This window comes from Hylobates moloch, unplaced genomic scaffold (genome assembly GCF_009828535.3).
Source record: "Hylobates moloch isolate HMO894 unplaced genomic scaffold, HMol_V3 SCAFFOLD_19, whole genome shotgun sequence".
NCBI lineage: Eukaryota > Metazoa > Chordata > Mammalia > Primates > Hylobatidae > Hylobates > Hylobates moloch.
This window is the reverse complement of record NW_026652294.1, coordinates 51215417-51230051: the sequence shown is the minus strand read 5'-3', so window position 1 is coordinate 51230051 and position 14635 is coordinate 51215417.

Sequence of the window (14635 nt, the reverse complement as noted above, 5' to 3'; positions counted from 1 at the left end):
AGAGATGAAGTGACTTCCACAGGTTTTAAAACTAGTAAATGACACAACTAAGGACACTGGGAGAGCATGGGGAGGGAGAGGGGGGCCTGGGAAGGGGCCAGTGAGATCCAGTTTCCAGAAGGAGGGGTGGATGCTGCCAACTGCCCCTCTTTCCTGCCTTGTCCCTCTCCTCCACTATAAACTTCTCTCGTGTTCTTGCCTGGTCCACAGCCAGGCAAGTAGCATACTAGGGTATTTCCAGAGTGTATCAATTCCAAGGTCAGGCCTACTACAAAAGCCACAGGGGCAGGTCCCTGGGCGGGCAGACTGACTCATGGGAATCCAGACGGTGGGAAGGGAAGCCCTCCTTGCAGTAAATTGTGCTAGCAGCTAGAGTTTGTCAGGGGAGAGAGGGAAGATACAGTGAGGGGCCAGGGCAGAATTACACACATATGGTTTTGCCATAATGGCAAAAACCACAGTTACTTTTGCACCAACCTAAGAGTTCAGAGTAAGCACAAACATGTCAAGAAAGACACACTTATGTCTTCCTTGGACATGACTTGGGTGTTCCTGGACTCATGAACTTGGATTTGGGTGTTCATGAGTCCTTGGGTGTTCAAGGACTCATGAACACCCTGCATCAGATATGCTCGAGCAAACACAGTCACAAATGCACAGACACAAAGACAAGTTTGCACACAGAACAGACAGCCCATCTTACAGACCCACAGACACAAATGCAGTCCAAACCCATCCTGCAAAGACCCTCTCCTCCATAAATCCTCTAGGCTACCTCAGACCAGGCTCATCTCTCCTTTAAACTCTGGTTTGTCATTTCTGTCCCATTGCTTGTCCTTTAATAGGATAGTTTTGGTTTCACATGCATACCCCTGGTCTCAACAATGTGGCTGTGTGCTCTGAAAGAATGTCAGGGTCAGGAAGAAAGTCTTCTTCAGCAGCCTCATCCTTCGACTATACACCCATCACCCCGAGGGCCCCCAATTTACTGCTGGCTCCATCCTTGAAGGGTCCTGGCTCTCAGACTCTTTGACATAGCAGACACAAGGGAAGAACAAACCACGTAGACACACTTAGTCCACGTTATCCTCAGGAAATCATGAAGAACCAGGTCCCGGTTCCCCAGTCAGAAAACCCTTACACAAGACATGATCTCATATGTAGCTCTAGCCTAAACTTCATGTTAACCACAATCCCACCCCTATCGACCATACCTCTAAACCCAACTCCAACCCCATTCCCAAAGAAAACTCTAAACCACAGTTTTTCAAATAAGAAGGAACACCTGTACCTCAGACAGGTAATGCTAGTGACTGTGATCCAAAATGTTTACATGGCCAAATAAGTTTGAGATAGAGAACTTATCCGCCCTCTCCCCAGCAGCTTAATGCCTCCCTTCCCTAGCTGGACCACAGCTATAGTGACCACTCTGTACCCATGAGTGGAGGACCCAGAAACAGCAAACAACCTGTCATCTATACAAGATTAACACCACATATTATGCATAAGCCTAAATCCCTCTCCACACTATCTTGAAAGCTTAAAATCAGCCTCCAACACAAAATTTATCTCCCTGTCTAAATTCTAAATGCCAGCAGTGCCTTACTCCAACCCTAACACCTTCCTCATCTAAGATACACCAACTGCTATCAACAGGAACCACAAACCCAGTTCCAAACCCTACTTTAATATCACCATGATTCCCACCCTATCCTTACCACTACCTCACTCCAAACTGGAACCATAACATCAATGCTGTTCTAAGCATAATTCTAACTCTAACTGTAACCCTAGGTAGCTATACATTGAGGAATACATACATCTATGCTAGGCACACACATTTTGCACACATATGTGTCATATAGTTCCCCAGGAGCTCAGGAGATCTTTCAATAACAGCTGCACAGTCCATGGGGCATCTTGTTCTGGGAAGACTCAATGCTCATCTGGGAACCCAGGAATGGCCATGCTCCCAGACCCTGTGACCCTTGTCAGATATACAGGCCTATAGGGCCCAGCCCACTCCAAATTCTGTAGCAGAACTAGCCCAGCCCTTGAGCTGAAATTCTCGCCGTACCCCTCTGTGGCTGTTACCTGCCAAGCTGGGAGCATCTCCCGCCCTGGAAACTCTACCAGGTGAGAGCAAACAGGCCCTGAGGCTGAAGGGAATGTGGTCCTTTCCAATGTGGGGATTTCCAGACTCTTGCAACACCCAAACCTGGGATGTCTACTCCAGAACTGGCCCAGGTGCCTGTCCTAGACAGGTAGTGGGCCTGCTAACACTGTGGCTGAGGTAGATGTGAATAAGCACAGTTCCTCTCACCTTCCAGGATCTCAGTCTGGTGATGGAGTGTTAGATCTGAATTCATTATCACAGGTAGGGCTGAAGTCATGTGTGGCTCAATCTCTTCTAGGCTGCCTCAGTGCCTCCCTCTCAAGCTTCCAGGTTCACCTACAGACCAGAGCGTGGGCAGAGACTCACTATTCCATTCTTGCTCTCAGGGCAGCTGTTTTCTGACCTAGTTTTTCATCCAGCCAGGTTTCCACCTCCAGCAAAGCTTCCCCCCTTTCCTTTCGGCTCCTAACTTTTTTCTAAGCCACGGGACCAAGCAGGGAGGCCCCAACATCTCCAGGATGGAACATCTCTGTGAGGCTGCTCAACCACTGAAGGCTCTAGGCCACAGATAGGGGCTTAGAGTCTATACAAGAAAGAGCTTCCTGAATCTAGAAAAGGTAGGCAAGGATGCGACCCGAAGGTGCTGTGGACACCATCTGACGCTAACAAGTCGGCTCCTAGATGGCATGACCAAGGGCAAAGGGACAACGGGATGTTTTGAGTGAGATAGGGAACCTGGGATTTTAGGAGAGGAAGAAGCACAGCCCCTTCCTCTTCCCTGCTATGTTCCCCCTAGCTTTCTCAGAGGCAGTGTCAGGCTGGAAATTCCCCTCCCTAGGTGAGCACCACTCCAGCTTCTTCAGACAATCTTTTTTTGCTTCCCACTGGGTCTGTGCCCAGATGAAGTATGAATGAGGAGCAGAATAGATCCGCATGGCTATTCTGGCTGCACCTCACCAAATGCTGGGCTACCTGCACGGCAGAATCCTGGATAACCTGGTAAAAATAAAGATTCTTTGGCTGTACTCTGATGATATCCTATTTAGGAACTGATGTAATGCCTCTAATTCTGTTTTTTTTTTTCTTTGAGACAGAGTCTCGCTCTATCGCCCTGGTTGGAGTGCAGTGGCGCAGTCTCGGCTCACTGCAAGCTCCGCCTCCCGGGTTCACGCCATTCTCCTGCCTCAGCCTCCCGAGTAGCTGGGACTACAGGCGCCCGCCACCACGCCCAGCTAATTTTTTGTATTTTTAGTAGAGACGGGGTTTCACCGTGTTAGCCAGGATGGTCTCGATCTCTTGACCTCGTGATCCGCCCGTCTCGGCCCCACAAAGTGCTGGGATTACAGGCGTGAGCCACAGCGCCCGGCCGGACCTTGTTTAAAAAACAGAATTAGGCTGGGCGCAGTGGCTCACGCCTGTAATCCCAGCACTTTGGGAGGCGGAGGCGGGCGGATCACGAGGTCAGGAGATCGAGACCATCCTGGCTAACAAGGTGAAACCCCGTCTCTACTAAAAATACAAAAAATTAGCTGGGCGCGGTGGCGGGCGCCTGTAGTCCCAGCTACTCGGGAGGCTGAGGCAGGAGAATGGCGTGAACCCAGGAGGCGGAGCTTGCAGTGAGCCGAGGTCACGCCACTGCACTCCAGCCTGGGTGAAAGAGTGAGACTCCGTCTCAAGAAAAAATAAAAAATAAAAAATAAACAAGGTCCACAAGTGATTCTGATGGGCCTCCAAGTTTTGGAAACTGTCATCCATTGTAATATATTATTCTGGAATCATGCACGTAACAACCCTACCACATATACACACTAAGCTCATGACATCCTGCCTTTCTTGGAAGTACGGAATGAGAAATGACTGCTAATGGGTATAGAATCTCTTTTTGGAGGTATGAAGATACTCTGGAATTAGTCATGATAGTTTCATAACTGAATATTCTAAAAACCAATGAATTGTGAACTTTAAAATATGAATTTTATAGTATGTGAATTCTATCTCTATTTTAAAAAAAAAAGGTGAAATAAAAGACTTTTTCAGAGATGTAATAGCTGAAACAATTCATCATCAACAGAACTTTATGAAAAGAAATTTTATAGAAAGTCCTTCAGGCAGAAGGCAAATATTACCATACAGTAATCTGGATATACACCAAGAAATGAAGAGCAGAAATGATAACTATGTTGGTAAATATAAGCTCTCTTTTCTTAATTTTTAGTCACTCTAAAAGACAGTGGATTTTAAAAATAATTAAATGAAAAATAATAATGTCAGGTTACATTTAGAAAAAATAGAGACATAAAATGAATGACAATAGCACAAATGCCAGGAGATACAGAAGTAGAAAAGAAACTGTAATGTTTTTAGGCTATAAGTGGAATAATATTACTTGAAGATTGTATCGGTTAGAATTCAATTAAGGAAGCACAACCACTAGGAGATATTATATACAAATAAAAGTTTAAATATATATGAATATGGGTTCGTTGATGGGATTTGGCCTTACGTAAGTGTGAGAGCTGGTTAAGCAATCTTAGATAGCTACTGTCTTTACCTCTGATACCAGAGATTGAAATCCATAAGGTGGGAATCAGGAGTAAAGGTGGATATAAAATGAGAGATAAGACTAGGAAGGACGAAGCAAGCATGAGCTGGATCTCATGATGATGGAGCAAAATTCATGTCAGTTCTGCTGTCACTGATCTTAGTGGTGTGAGTGTCCTGCAGAGATCAAGACTCTTCAGCAGGGAGCTAAACACAGGCACTTGGCTCAGGTGTTAGAGAGCCTGATGGAGGATCCAGGGAAAGGTGGGGCACTTGCAGACCCACCCACTGCCACCCACCAGCAAGTTGAGCCAGCAAATAGGAGACATGTACATATACTACAAAATAGCTGCTACCTCACTCTGCTTTCCAAGCCCCTATAAGAATCTGTCCTGTGACCCATCATAACCATAAACATAAAGGAAAGGGAACCCTGAGAAATTCAGTTCAAACCCTCCAAAATGACACATTACAAAATCATCACAAAGATAAGTTAAAGAAGTATATGCCCTAAAACAACCACTATAGAAATAAACATCATAAACCAAAAAGATGCGTAACAACAACAAAGGAGAAATAAATAAATAAAATGTTTTAAATCATAAAAAGAAAAAGGAAGCAAAGAATATATGGGACAAATAGTAAATGGCAAGATGGTAGATTTAAACACAATCATATCAATTAATTACCTTAAATGTAAATGTTCTAAAAATCCTAATAAGAGGCAAAGCTTGTGATACAGGATTTTTTTAAAGTAAGACCCAACTACATGCTGCCTTCAAGAAGCCCACTTTATGGGCAAACGACAGGAACAGACACTTTTCAAAAGAAGACATACAAGTGTCCAACAAACATATGAAAACATGCTCAACAGCACTGATCATTAGAGAAATGCAAATCAAAACCACAATGAGATTCCCTTTCACACCAGTCAGAATAGCTATTATTAAAAAGTCAAAAAATAACAGATGCTGCGAGATTGTGGAGAAAAAGGAATACTTATACACTGCTGATAGAAATGTAAATTAGTTGAGCCATGTGGAAAGCAGTTTGGCAATTTCTCATAGAACTTAAAACAGAAGTACCATTCAACCCAGCAATCCTGTTATTGGGTATATACCCAAAGGAATATAAATCATTCTACCACAAAGACACATGCACACAAATATTAATCACAGTAGTATTCACAATAGCAAAGACATGGAATCAACCTAAATACCCATCAATAATAGACTGGATAAAGAAAATGTGGTACATATATGCCATGGAATACTACACAGCCATAAAAAAGAATAAGATCATGTCCTTTGCAGGGACATGGAGGAGGTGGAAGCCGTTATTCTCAGCAAATAAACACAGGAACAGAAAACCAAACACCACATGCTCTCACTTAAAAGTGGGAAGCTAAACATTGAGTACACACGGACACAAAGAAGGAAACAACAAATACTGGGGCCTACTCGAGGGTGGAAGGTGGAAGGTGGGTGAGGATCGAAAAACTACCTATCAGTACTATGTTTATTACCTGGGTGATGAAATACTCTGCATAACAAACTCCTGTGTTCACACAATTTACCTATATAACAATCCAGCACATGTACCCCTTAACCTAAAACAAGAGTTTTTTTAAAAAAGAAACCCATTTTAAATATAAAGACACAAGCAAGTTTAAAATGTTATGTGAGGATATATATAATATATACATTTCTATATATTTATATTTATATAATGCTAATATTATTCAGAAGAAAGCTGGAGTGGCTATATTAATATTAGTCAAAATAGATTTTATAGCAAGGAATACTACCAGATTAAGGATCATTTCAGAATGGTAACAGGTTCAACTCATCAAAAGGATATAAACATCCTAATGTTTAAGCATCTAGTAGCACAGCATCAAAGTACAGGAAACAAAACCTGATAGAATTGCAAGGATGAATCCCAATTAAAATTGAAGATTTCCAGCCCCTCTCACAATAATTGGGAAAATAAATACACAGATCAGTAGCTTACAGAAGATTTGAACAATACTTGGAAGCAACGTGACATAACTAACATTTGTAGATGATTTCATCCAACAACAGAAAAGTACACATTCTTTTCAAAAACACACAGAACAGTTAGCATGATATACCACATCCTGGGCCATAAGATAAGACTGAATAAATTTAGAAGTTTTCCATTATACAGAGTATGCTCTCTAAATACAATAGAATTAAGTTAGAAATCAGTGGCAGAAAGATATCTGGAAAACCCTCAAATATTTGGAAACTAAATAACATACTTCTAAATATCTCATGGATAAAGGAAACACTCAAAAGGAGAATTAAAAATATTTTGAACTAATGGAAATTGAAAATGCAATGTATCAAAAATTGTGGTATGTAGCTAAAGCAGTTAAATTTATAAACAAATTTTATAAATACAAATTTAAAGAGAAATTTATAGCAATAAATACTGATATTAAAGAAATAGAAAAATCTCAAATAAATTAAGATTCCACCTTAATAAACTAGGAAAAGCAAAGTCAATTAAACACAAAGAAAGCAGAAGGAAACAATAAAAATAGCAGAAATCAATACTATAGAAAACAGAAAAACAATATAGAATCTTAATGAAATCAGAAACTGATTCTTTGAGAACAAATGATAAAACTCTAGTCAGATTGATCCAGTAAAAAAGAGAGAAGACACAAATTACCAATATGAGGAATTGAGGAGTACTATAAAACAGTCTACAGGTATTACAATGAGAAAAGGAATATTATGAATAACTTTATGCCAACAAATTTAACAGATTAAATAAAATTTAATTAAAAGATATAAACTATAAAAGTTCACTCCAGAAGAAACAGATAACCTGAATAGCCCTACATCTAATACAAAACTTGAAACTGTCATTAAAAGCATTCGCATGAAGAAAATTTTAGACCCAGATGGTCTTACTGGTATTCTATTAAACACTGAAGGAAGACTACTACCTACCAAATCTCCACAAACTCTTCCATAAAACTGAAGACAAGGTAGTACTTGCCACCTCATTCCGAGGTGAGCACTATTTTTTTAAAAAAATTATATAGACGGGGTCTCACAGGCTGATCTTGAACTCCTGGCTTCAAGTGATCTTCCTGCTTCAGCCTCCCAAAGGGCTAAGATTTACATAAATAAGCCAGTGTGCCTGGGCAAAGTGAGTACTGTTTTAATGCTAAAAGAGGCAAATTACAAGAAAAGTATAGCAAGTACCCTTCGTAATCAAAGACACTAACTTCTTAAGAAAAAATTAGCAAACAAATCGAACAATATATATAAAAATAAAAATTTTCATGACTAAGTGGGGGTATGCCATGGGAATGCAAGGCTGGTTAAACATTTGAAAATCAGTTAATGTAACCTGCAATATCAGTAAGTTAAAGAAGAAAAAACAATATGATCAACTCAATAGATGCAGAAAATACATTTGACAAAATCCAAGATTGTTCATGACAAAAACACTCAGAAAACCAGGATAGATGGGAACTTCCTCAACATGATAAAGGGCATCTACAGTAGTCCTACAGTTAATATCATATTCAGTGGTAAAAGACTGAATACTTTCCCCTACCATCAGGAACAATGCAAGGAAGCCCACTTTCACCACTCCTTTTCAACATAATACTCAAGTTAGCCAATGCAATAAAACAAGATAAAGAGATAAGAGATAAAAGATTGCAAAGGAACAAATAGTGTCCTATTCACAAGCAACATTATTGTCTCTGTAGACAGTCTCACAGATAAAAAGACAGCAGAACTAGTGAGTTTAGTAAGGTCACAAAATATGAAGTAAATATGCAATAATCAGTCATATATATGTATTATCAATGAACAATTTGAAAAAAAATTTAAGTATCATTTAGAATAGCACCAGTGTGGTATTGGAATAAAGACTCAAAAACAGATCTATGAAACAGAATAGAGATTTCAGAAATAGATTGCTACATATATGGCCGATTTTTAACAACAGTCTTCAATAGATAGTACTAGAACAATTGCATATTCTCACTTTTAAAAATAACTTCAATCCTATATCTTGTACCATACACAAAATTACTAGTCCAATACCAAAATGATCCATAAAAGAAAAAAAATTGATAAATTCTACCTCATCAGAATTAAGAATTTCTGTTCTTTAAAAGACATGGTTGAGAGAATGAAAGGACAAGCCACGCTCTGGTAGAAAATATTTGCAAATCACATATCTGATAAAGGACTTGTATTCAGAATATACAAAGACCTCTCAAAACTCATTAAGTAATTTAAAAAAACAAACAACTCCCACAAAAAGAAGATATAAGAGATTGTCCCCAGGACTTTGGGAGGTGAAGGCAGGAGGATCGCTTGAGGCCAAGAGTTTGAGACCAGCCTGGGCAACATAGTGAGACCCTGTCTCTACAAAAAATAAAAAAATTAGCTGGGCACAGTGATGTGAACCTGTAGTCCCAGCTACTTGGGAGACTGGGACAGGAAGATGGCTTGACCCCAGGAGTTTGAGGCTGCAGTGAGCTATGATTGTGCCACTACACTCCAGCCTGGGAAACAAAGTAAGACCCTGTCTCTAAAAAGAAAATTAGTAATACAAATGATAAAAAGAAATGTTCAAACAAACATATAAAGAGCCTCTGCATTATTAGTCATTGAGGAAATATAATTAAAATCACTAGTTAAAAATAATTTATATTTTAAAACAGCTAGAAGAAAATATTTAGTGTTCTCAACACAAAATTATTATCTGTCCTAGTTGATTAAAACAATCCTAATAGTGACTTTCTAAAATGATTTCATGATCTATTATTGGATCTATACACAACCTGAGAGGATCATTTTAAAGTTTTAATTAAAGAACTACCACTTTTTCTTTTGATTTGAAAATGGTCACCTCTAAGAGACAAGGGCAACATGTGAGGTATAAGGCAAGTTTTGGTACAAGAACAAATTGCTCAAACTTGTCCTGAGAGTCTGTGTGATTGGGAGGTCTACAGATGGATAGTCACTAATATGACTTTGACTGAAGAAGAAAAGTCTACTCCATGCAAGAAACTTATTGCTATGGTCTGAATGTGTCTCTCCAAAATCCATTATATTGAAACTTTATAACCAATGTGATGGTGTTAGGAGGTGGAGACTTTGGGAGACTCCGCCCTCATGAATGGGATTGGTGCCCTTACAAAAGAGTCCCCAGAGAACTGCCTCACCCCTTTCACCATGGGAGGACACAGCGAGAAGGCACTATCTATAAATCAAAAAGCAGGCCCTCACCAGATACCAAGTCTGCCAGCATCTTGATCTTGGAATTCCTAGCTTCCTACACTATAAGAAATACATTTCTATTGTTTATAAGCTGCCTGATTGTGGCATTTTGTTATAGCAGCCTAAATGGACTGACACTGATCCTCTTTGATCTGTGGGGATATGTAAAAAGAATGTTGATTGCAGCACTACTTATAGTGATAAATAGGTAGAACCTCAAAAAAGGAATTATTTGATAAATTGCAATATATTCATGCTATGAATAAGAAAACAACACAGCTTTAATCCAGTGAGAACACAGTGACTAATCAGTGATTCCATTTGCAAATTGGATCAGCTGTATTTTCAGCACAGGATGGTGTATTCAGAAGTTCCAGTGGGAAGATGGAGAAATGAGTGAATTGCAAAAGTTTATCAGTTATAATATTTATATTTGAAAAAACATTTAAACCCCCTCATTTTTTATGTCATGCAGACTATGAAAGGTAAAACTCAACATCTTAGCTATCTGGTTCCTAGGAATATGCAGACAGCTCTAGCTCATCAAATAGTGGAGCAAACCTGTCCCCTGAGGAGCATCAGAATTTAGGAGGAGAAGCATCCATGAGACCGCTATATTCATCGGAAAGAGGGCATAGGCTAAAAAGTCTTAAAATAATTGATTTGTAGACCTGGAAGTCTTCAAATTAGTATGGAAACATACTAAATTCACTTTTTTGAGACCTGCTCACTGGAGGAATATCAAGGCTATGCATATTTAAAACAAACAAATACACACAGAAACCCAAAAATGTTTTCCAGCCCTGACCATGGGATCTGTGAGGGCAGAAATCCATTGAATAGAATTATTAAAGGAAGGGGTCCAGGCGTGGTAGCTCACGCCTGTAATCCCAGCACTTGGGGATGCCAAGGCATGTGGATCACAAGGTGAGGAGATCGAGACCATCCTGGCTAACACAGTGAAACCCCGTCTCTACTAAAAATACAAAAAATTAGCTGGGCATGGTGGCGGGCGCCTGTAGTCCCAGCTACTCAGGAGGTTGAGGCAGGAGAATGGTGTGAACCCGGGAGGCGGCGCTTGCAGTGAGCCAAGATAGCACCACTGCACTCCAGCCTGGGTGACAGAGCGAGAGTCCATTTCAAAAACAAACAAACAAAAAAAGAATTCTTAAAGGAAAACAAAGTCTGGCCGGGCGTGGTGGCTCACGCTTGTAATCCCAGCACTTTGGGAGGCCGAGGCGGGTGGATCACGAGGTCAGGAGATCGAGACCACAGTGAAACCCCGTCATTTACCGGGGTGGTGGCGGGCCTGTGTCCCAATCGAGGTGGGCAGAAAATGGGTGAACCGGAGCGGTTTCAGTGAGCAAAAAAAAAAGGAAAACAAAGTCCAAATCCAAATAATAACAACATAGATTAACCAAGTCATTTTTAAGGTGACATAGCTTTAGTTTTGGGAGGAAATTGTGGGGAAGCAACCAGTTAGGCTAATGCCCTTGATGCTTAACTGAGGTGAGTATCAAACTTATATTATAGGACACTTTGATTAAAAGAGATGTTGCTCCAGTATTCAAGATATGCCACTGCAGTGCTTGAGAAATTAACAAAATCAGCTTTAGCTTCTAGAAACACAAATGGTAGTGATTGTCAAGAATTGTGCCAAGTGCGGTGGCTCAGGCCTGTGATCCCAGCACTTTGGGCGGGCAGATCACCTGAGGTCGGCAGTTCAAGACCAGCCTGGTCAACATGGCGAAACCCCGTCTCTACTAAAAGTACAAAAATTAGCTGGCCATGGTGGTGGGCACCTATAATCCCAGCTACTCAGGAGGCTGAGGTAAGAGAATCATTTGAACCCGGGAGGTAGAGGTTGCAGTGAGACGATATCGCACCACTGTACTCCAGCCTGGGTGACAAGAGTGAGACTCCGTAAAAAAAAAAAAAAAAAAAGAAAAGAAAAGAAAAGAATTGTACAGGATCTGCGATTTTATTTGCAAGTTAACAAACTATCCTACTACTGTTTCATGAATGCTGGCAGAAGATGCAAGACTCCCAAGTCAGAGATAAAGGACTTTATTACTCACAGTACAGCCACAGCAAAAGCCTCACCATGCTTTTTTTGCATCAGTTCCCCTTGTCTCCTAAGTCCCATGAGATTGGCACAGCGTCTATGAGAGATGCCTGCACATGCAGTGGGCTGCATTACAGTAGAGAAACACTGAACTTTGGGGACTCACTGCTTTTACAGTAAGAAGAAACAAGCCTGATCTTTGTTCATGAGTAGACATAACCTTAACCCTAAAAGTTGCTTGTTGCAAATATAACGCTGAGAAATGGATAAGAAACAGCCAGAACCTTGCATTCTCGGCATCCCTAGTATGGCCCAGGACAGGTTGCCTCTCTCAACGGTGATTAGTGGTAGGTAAAAATAAATGGCTAGTGAGAAAAAACAAGACAAAACAAAACAGAAAACTGGCTTTCCTTGTGCTGGTAGAAGTCCTAGGAAAGACACTTGGGTTAAAAAGTAAATCAATTAACAAAGACCCCCACAAATTATGCCTAATGATTACTTCTTTAGCTGGTAGGTGGAATTGAGGTTTCCTGTTTCCTTATTAAGGAAGAAAAGAGAGATAGAAAACATAATCACAGGAACAATATGAATGTCAAAGAATCTGTGGTAACTTGAGAAGGGTTTGGAAAAAACTTCTGGGCAAAATCAAAGGTGGTGATAAACAACAATGGGACAAGAAAATAGAATAGACCTATCTGGCTGAATGAAATGAGAGTAAATGGTGAACTTAAACCTCTTCTTGCTATTGTTGGTGGGGACAGTCTCTAACATGGCCCCCCATGATTCCCACCTCCTGGTGTTCATGCTTTGTGTAATCCCATCTTCTTGAGTCTGTGGGTGGATATGTGACTTGATTCTAATTAACAGAACATGGCAAAGGTGAGCAGAAGTCACTCCCATGAAGACATTGCATTATATAACTTCATCTTCTAGCACACTTGCTCTGGCTTAATGAAGTGGCCATGTTGGGAAGGACACATGGCAAAGAACTGCAGGTGGACTTTAGATACTAAGAGTAATCTCCAGTTGACATCCAGCAAGAAGTCAAGGTCTTCAAACCTAAAACTGCAAAGAAATGAATTCTGCCAACAATCTGAGTGAGCTTGGAAGAAGATTCTTCCCCAGTCAAGCCTCCAAATGAGAATGCTGCCCAGACAACACCTTAACTGCAGCCTAGGAGACCACAAGCAAGGATCAAGCTGGACTCCTGACCCACAGAAACTGTGAGATAACAAATTGTATGTTGTTTTAAGATACCACATTTTGGGTCATTTATTACATAATAATAGAAAACCAATATAATGCTGTAGCCATGATTGAAAGAGAAGTGTTTGTCAGGTAGCAATGCTTATGTGGGTAGCATGGAACTTGAAGAGCACCTGCTTAAAATGCAGTGAGACTATTTATAAAGGCAAGCAGAGGTGGGAGGAAGATATGACTGCTCCATAGCATGAGCTAGGGAAGAAAAAGACATCTAGGGAAATCATCACCCTCAGCTCATCCTATAAAGAAATCTACAAAGCTGTGGAGAATCTGAAGCCCTAAGCAAGAAGGAACCACCTCATCCTGCATGTTAACTGTAAAGTATCTTTATGTGCTTTCACTGGCTTCTTATATGTGAGTGGCAGATTTTTATAAAAGGCTTTAAAAATGTAACAGTGATCTTGAGGAAAATGTTAGGTTGGGGATGGGGCAAGAGGACTAAAGCAAAAGAAACTTCTGAAAATGGAAGCAAGGAAACACTAAAAATCAGTGGGTTTCACAGAAAAAGGAAGTCTCAATTTTCTCTGATCACAGGAGGAAGAACAATCGGGATAGTTCCCACTGCTTTACAAAGTGCAAGTGTTCACGAATCACTGAATAAATGCTGTAAAGATGACTGGGGAAAGCAAAGGGTTTATTGGAGATCACAGCGTCAGCACCCTTCCTCTAGGTCAAAGTGGGCCAGAGAGGGCTGAGGAGACCAAATCTTCAGAACTTGTTTCTAGAAACTACGGAGTCACAAGCTCATCATATCCACTCTGCTTCCTCAGAGATAGAACCGGAATGGTGAGTTGGGTTTAGCAGGGATGATGGTATGTAACCAATACAATAAATATAGATGATTTCTCTGACATCAGGGAAGAGATACTAAATTTTGGAATTTAGATGGTTTCCATCCCACATTTCATTTCCCTTAAATATACACACTAGTATAAAGCAGAATTGCCAGGTCATATAGAGATTCTCTTTAACTTTTTGAAGAACCATGAAATGTTTTCCACAGCAGCTGCACCATTTTACATTTCCACCAGCAATGCACCAGAGTTCCAATTTCTCCACAGCCTCACCACACGTTATTTTCCTTTTTTTTAAATAGCCACCCTACTGGGTGTGAAGTAATATCTCATTGTGTGCATATGTGTTTGTTTGTTTGTTTGTTTTAGTAGGGGCTGGGTCTCCCGTATTGCCCAGGCTGATCTCAAAGTCCTAGGCTCAAGTAATCCTCCTGCCTCAGCACCCCCAAGTAGCTGGGATTACAGGCACATGTAACTGCATCCAGCTTCACTGTAGTTTTGATTTGCATTTCCTAATGACTAATGATGTAGAGCATGTTTTTAATGTGCTTATTGGTCATTTGTATATCTTCTT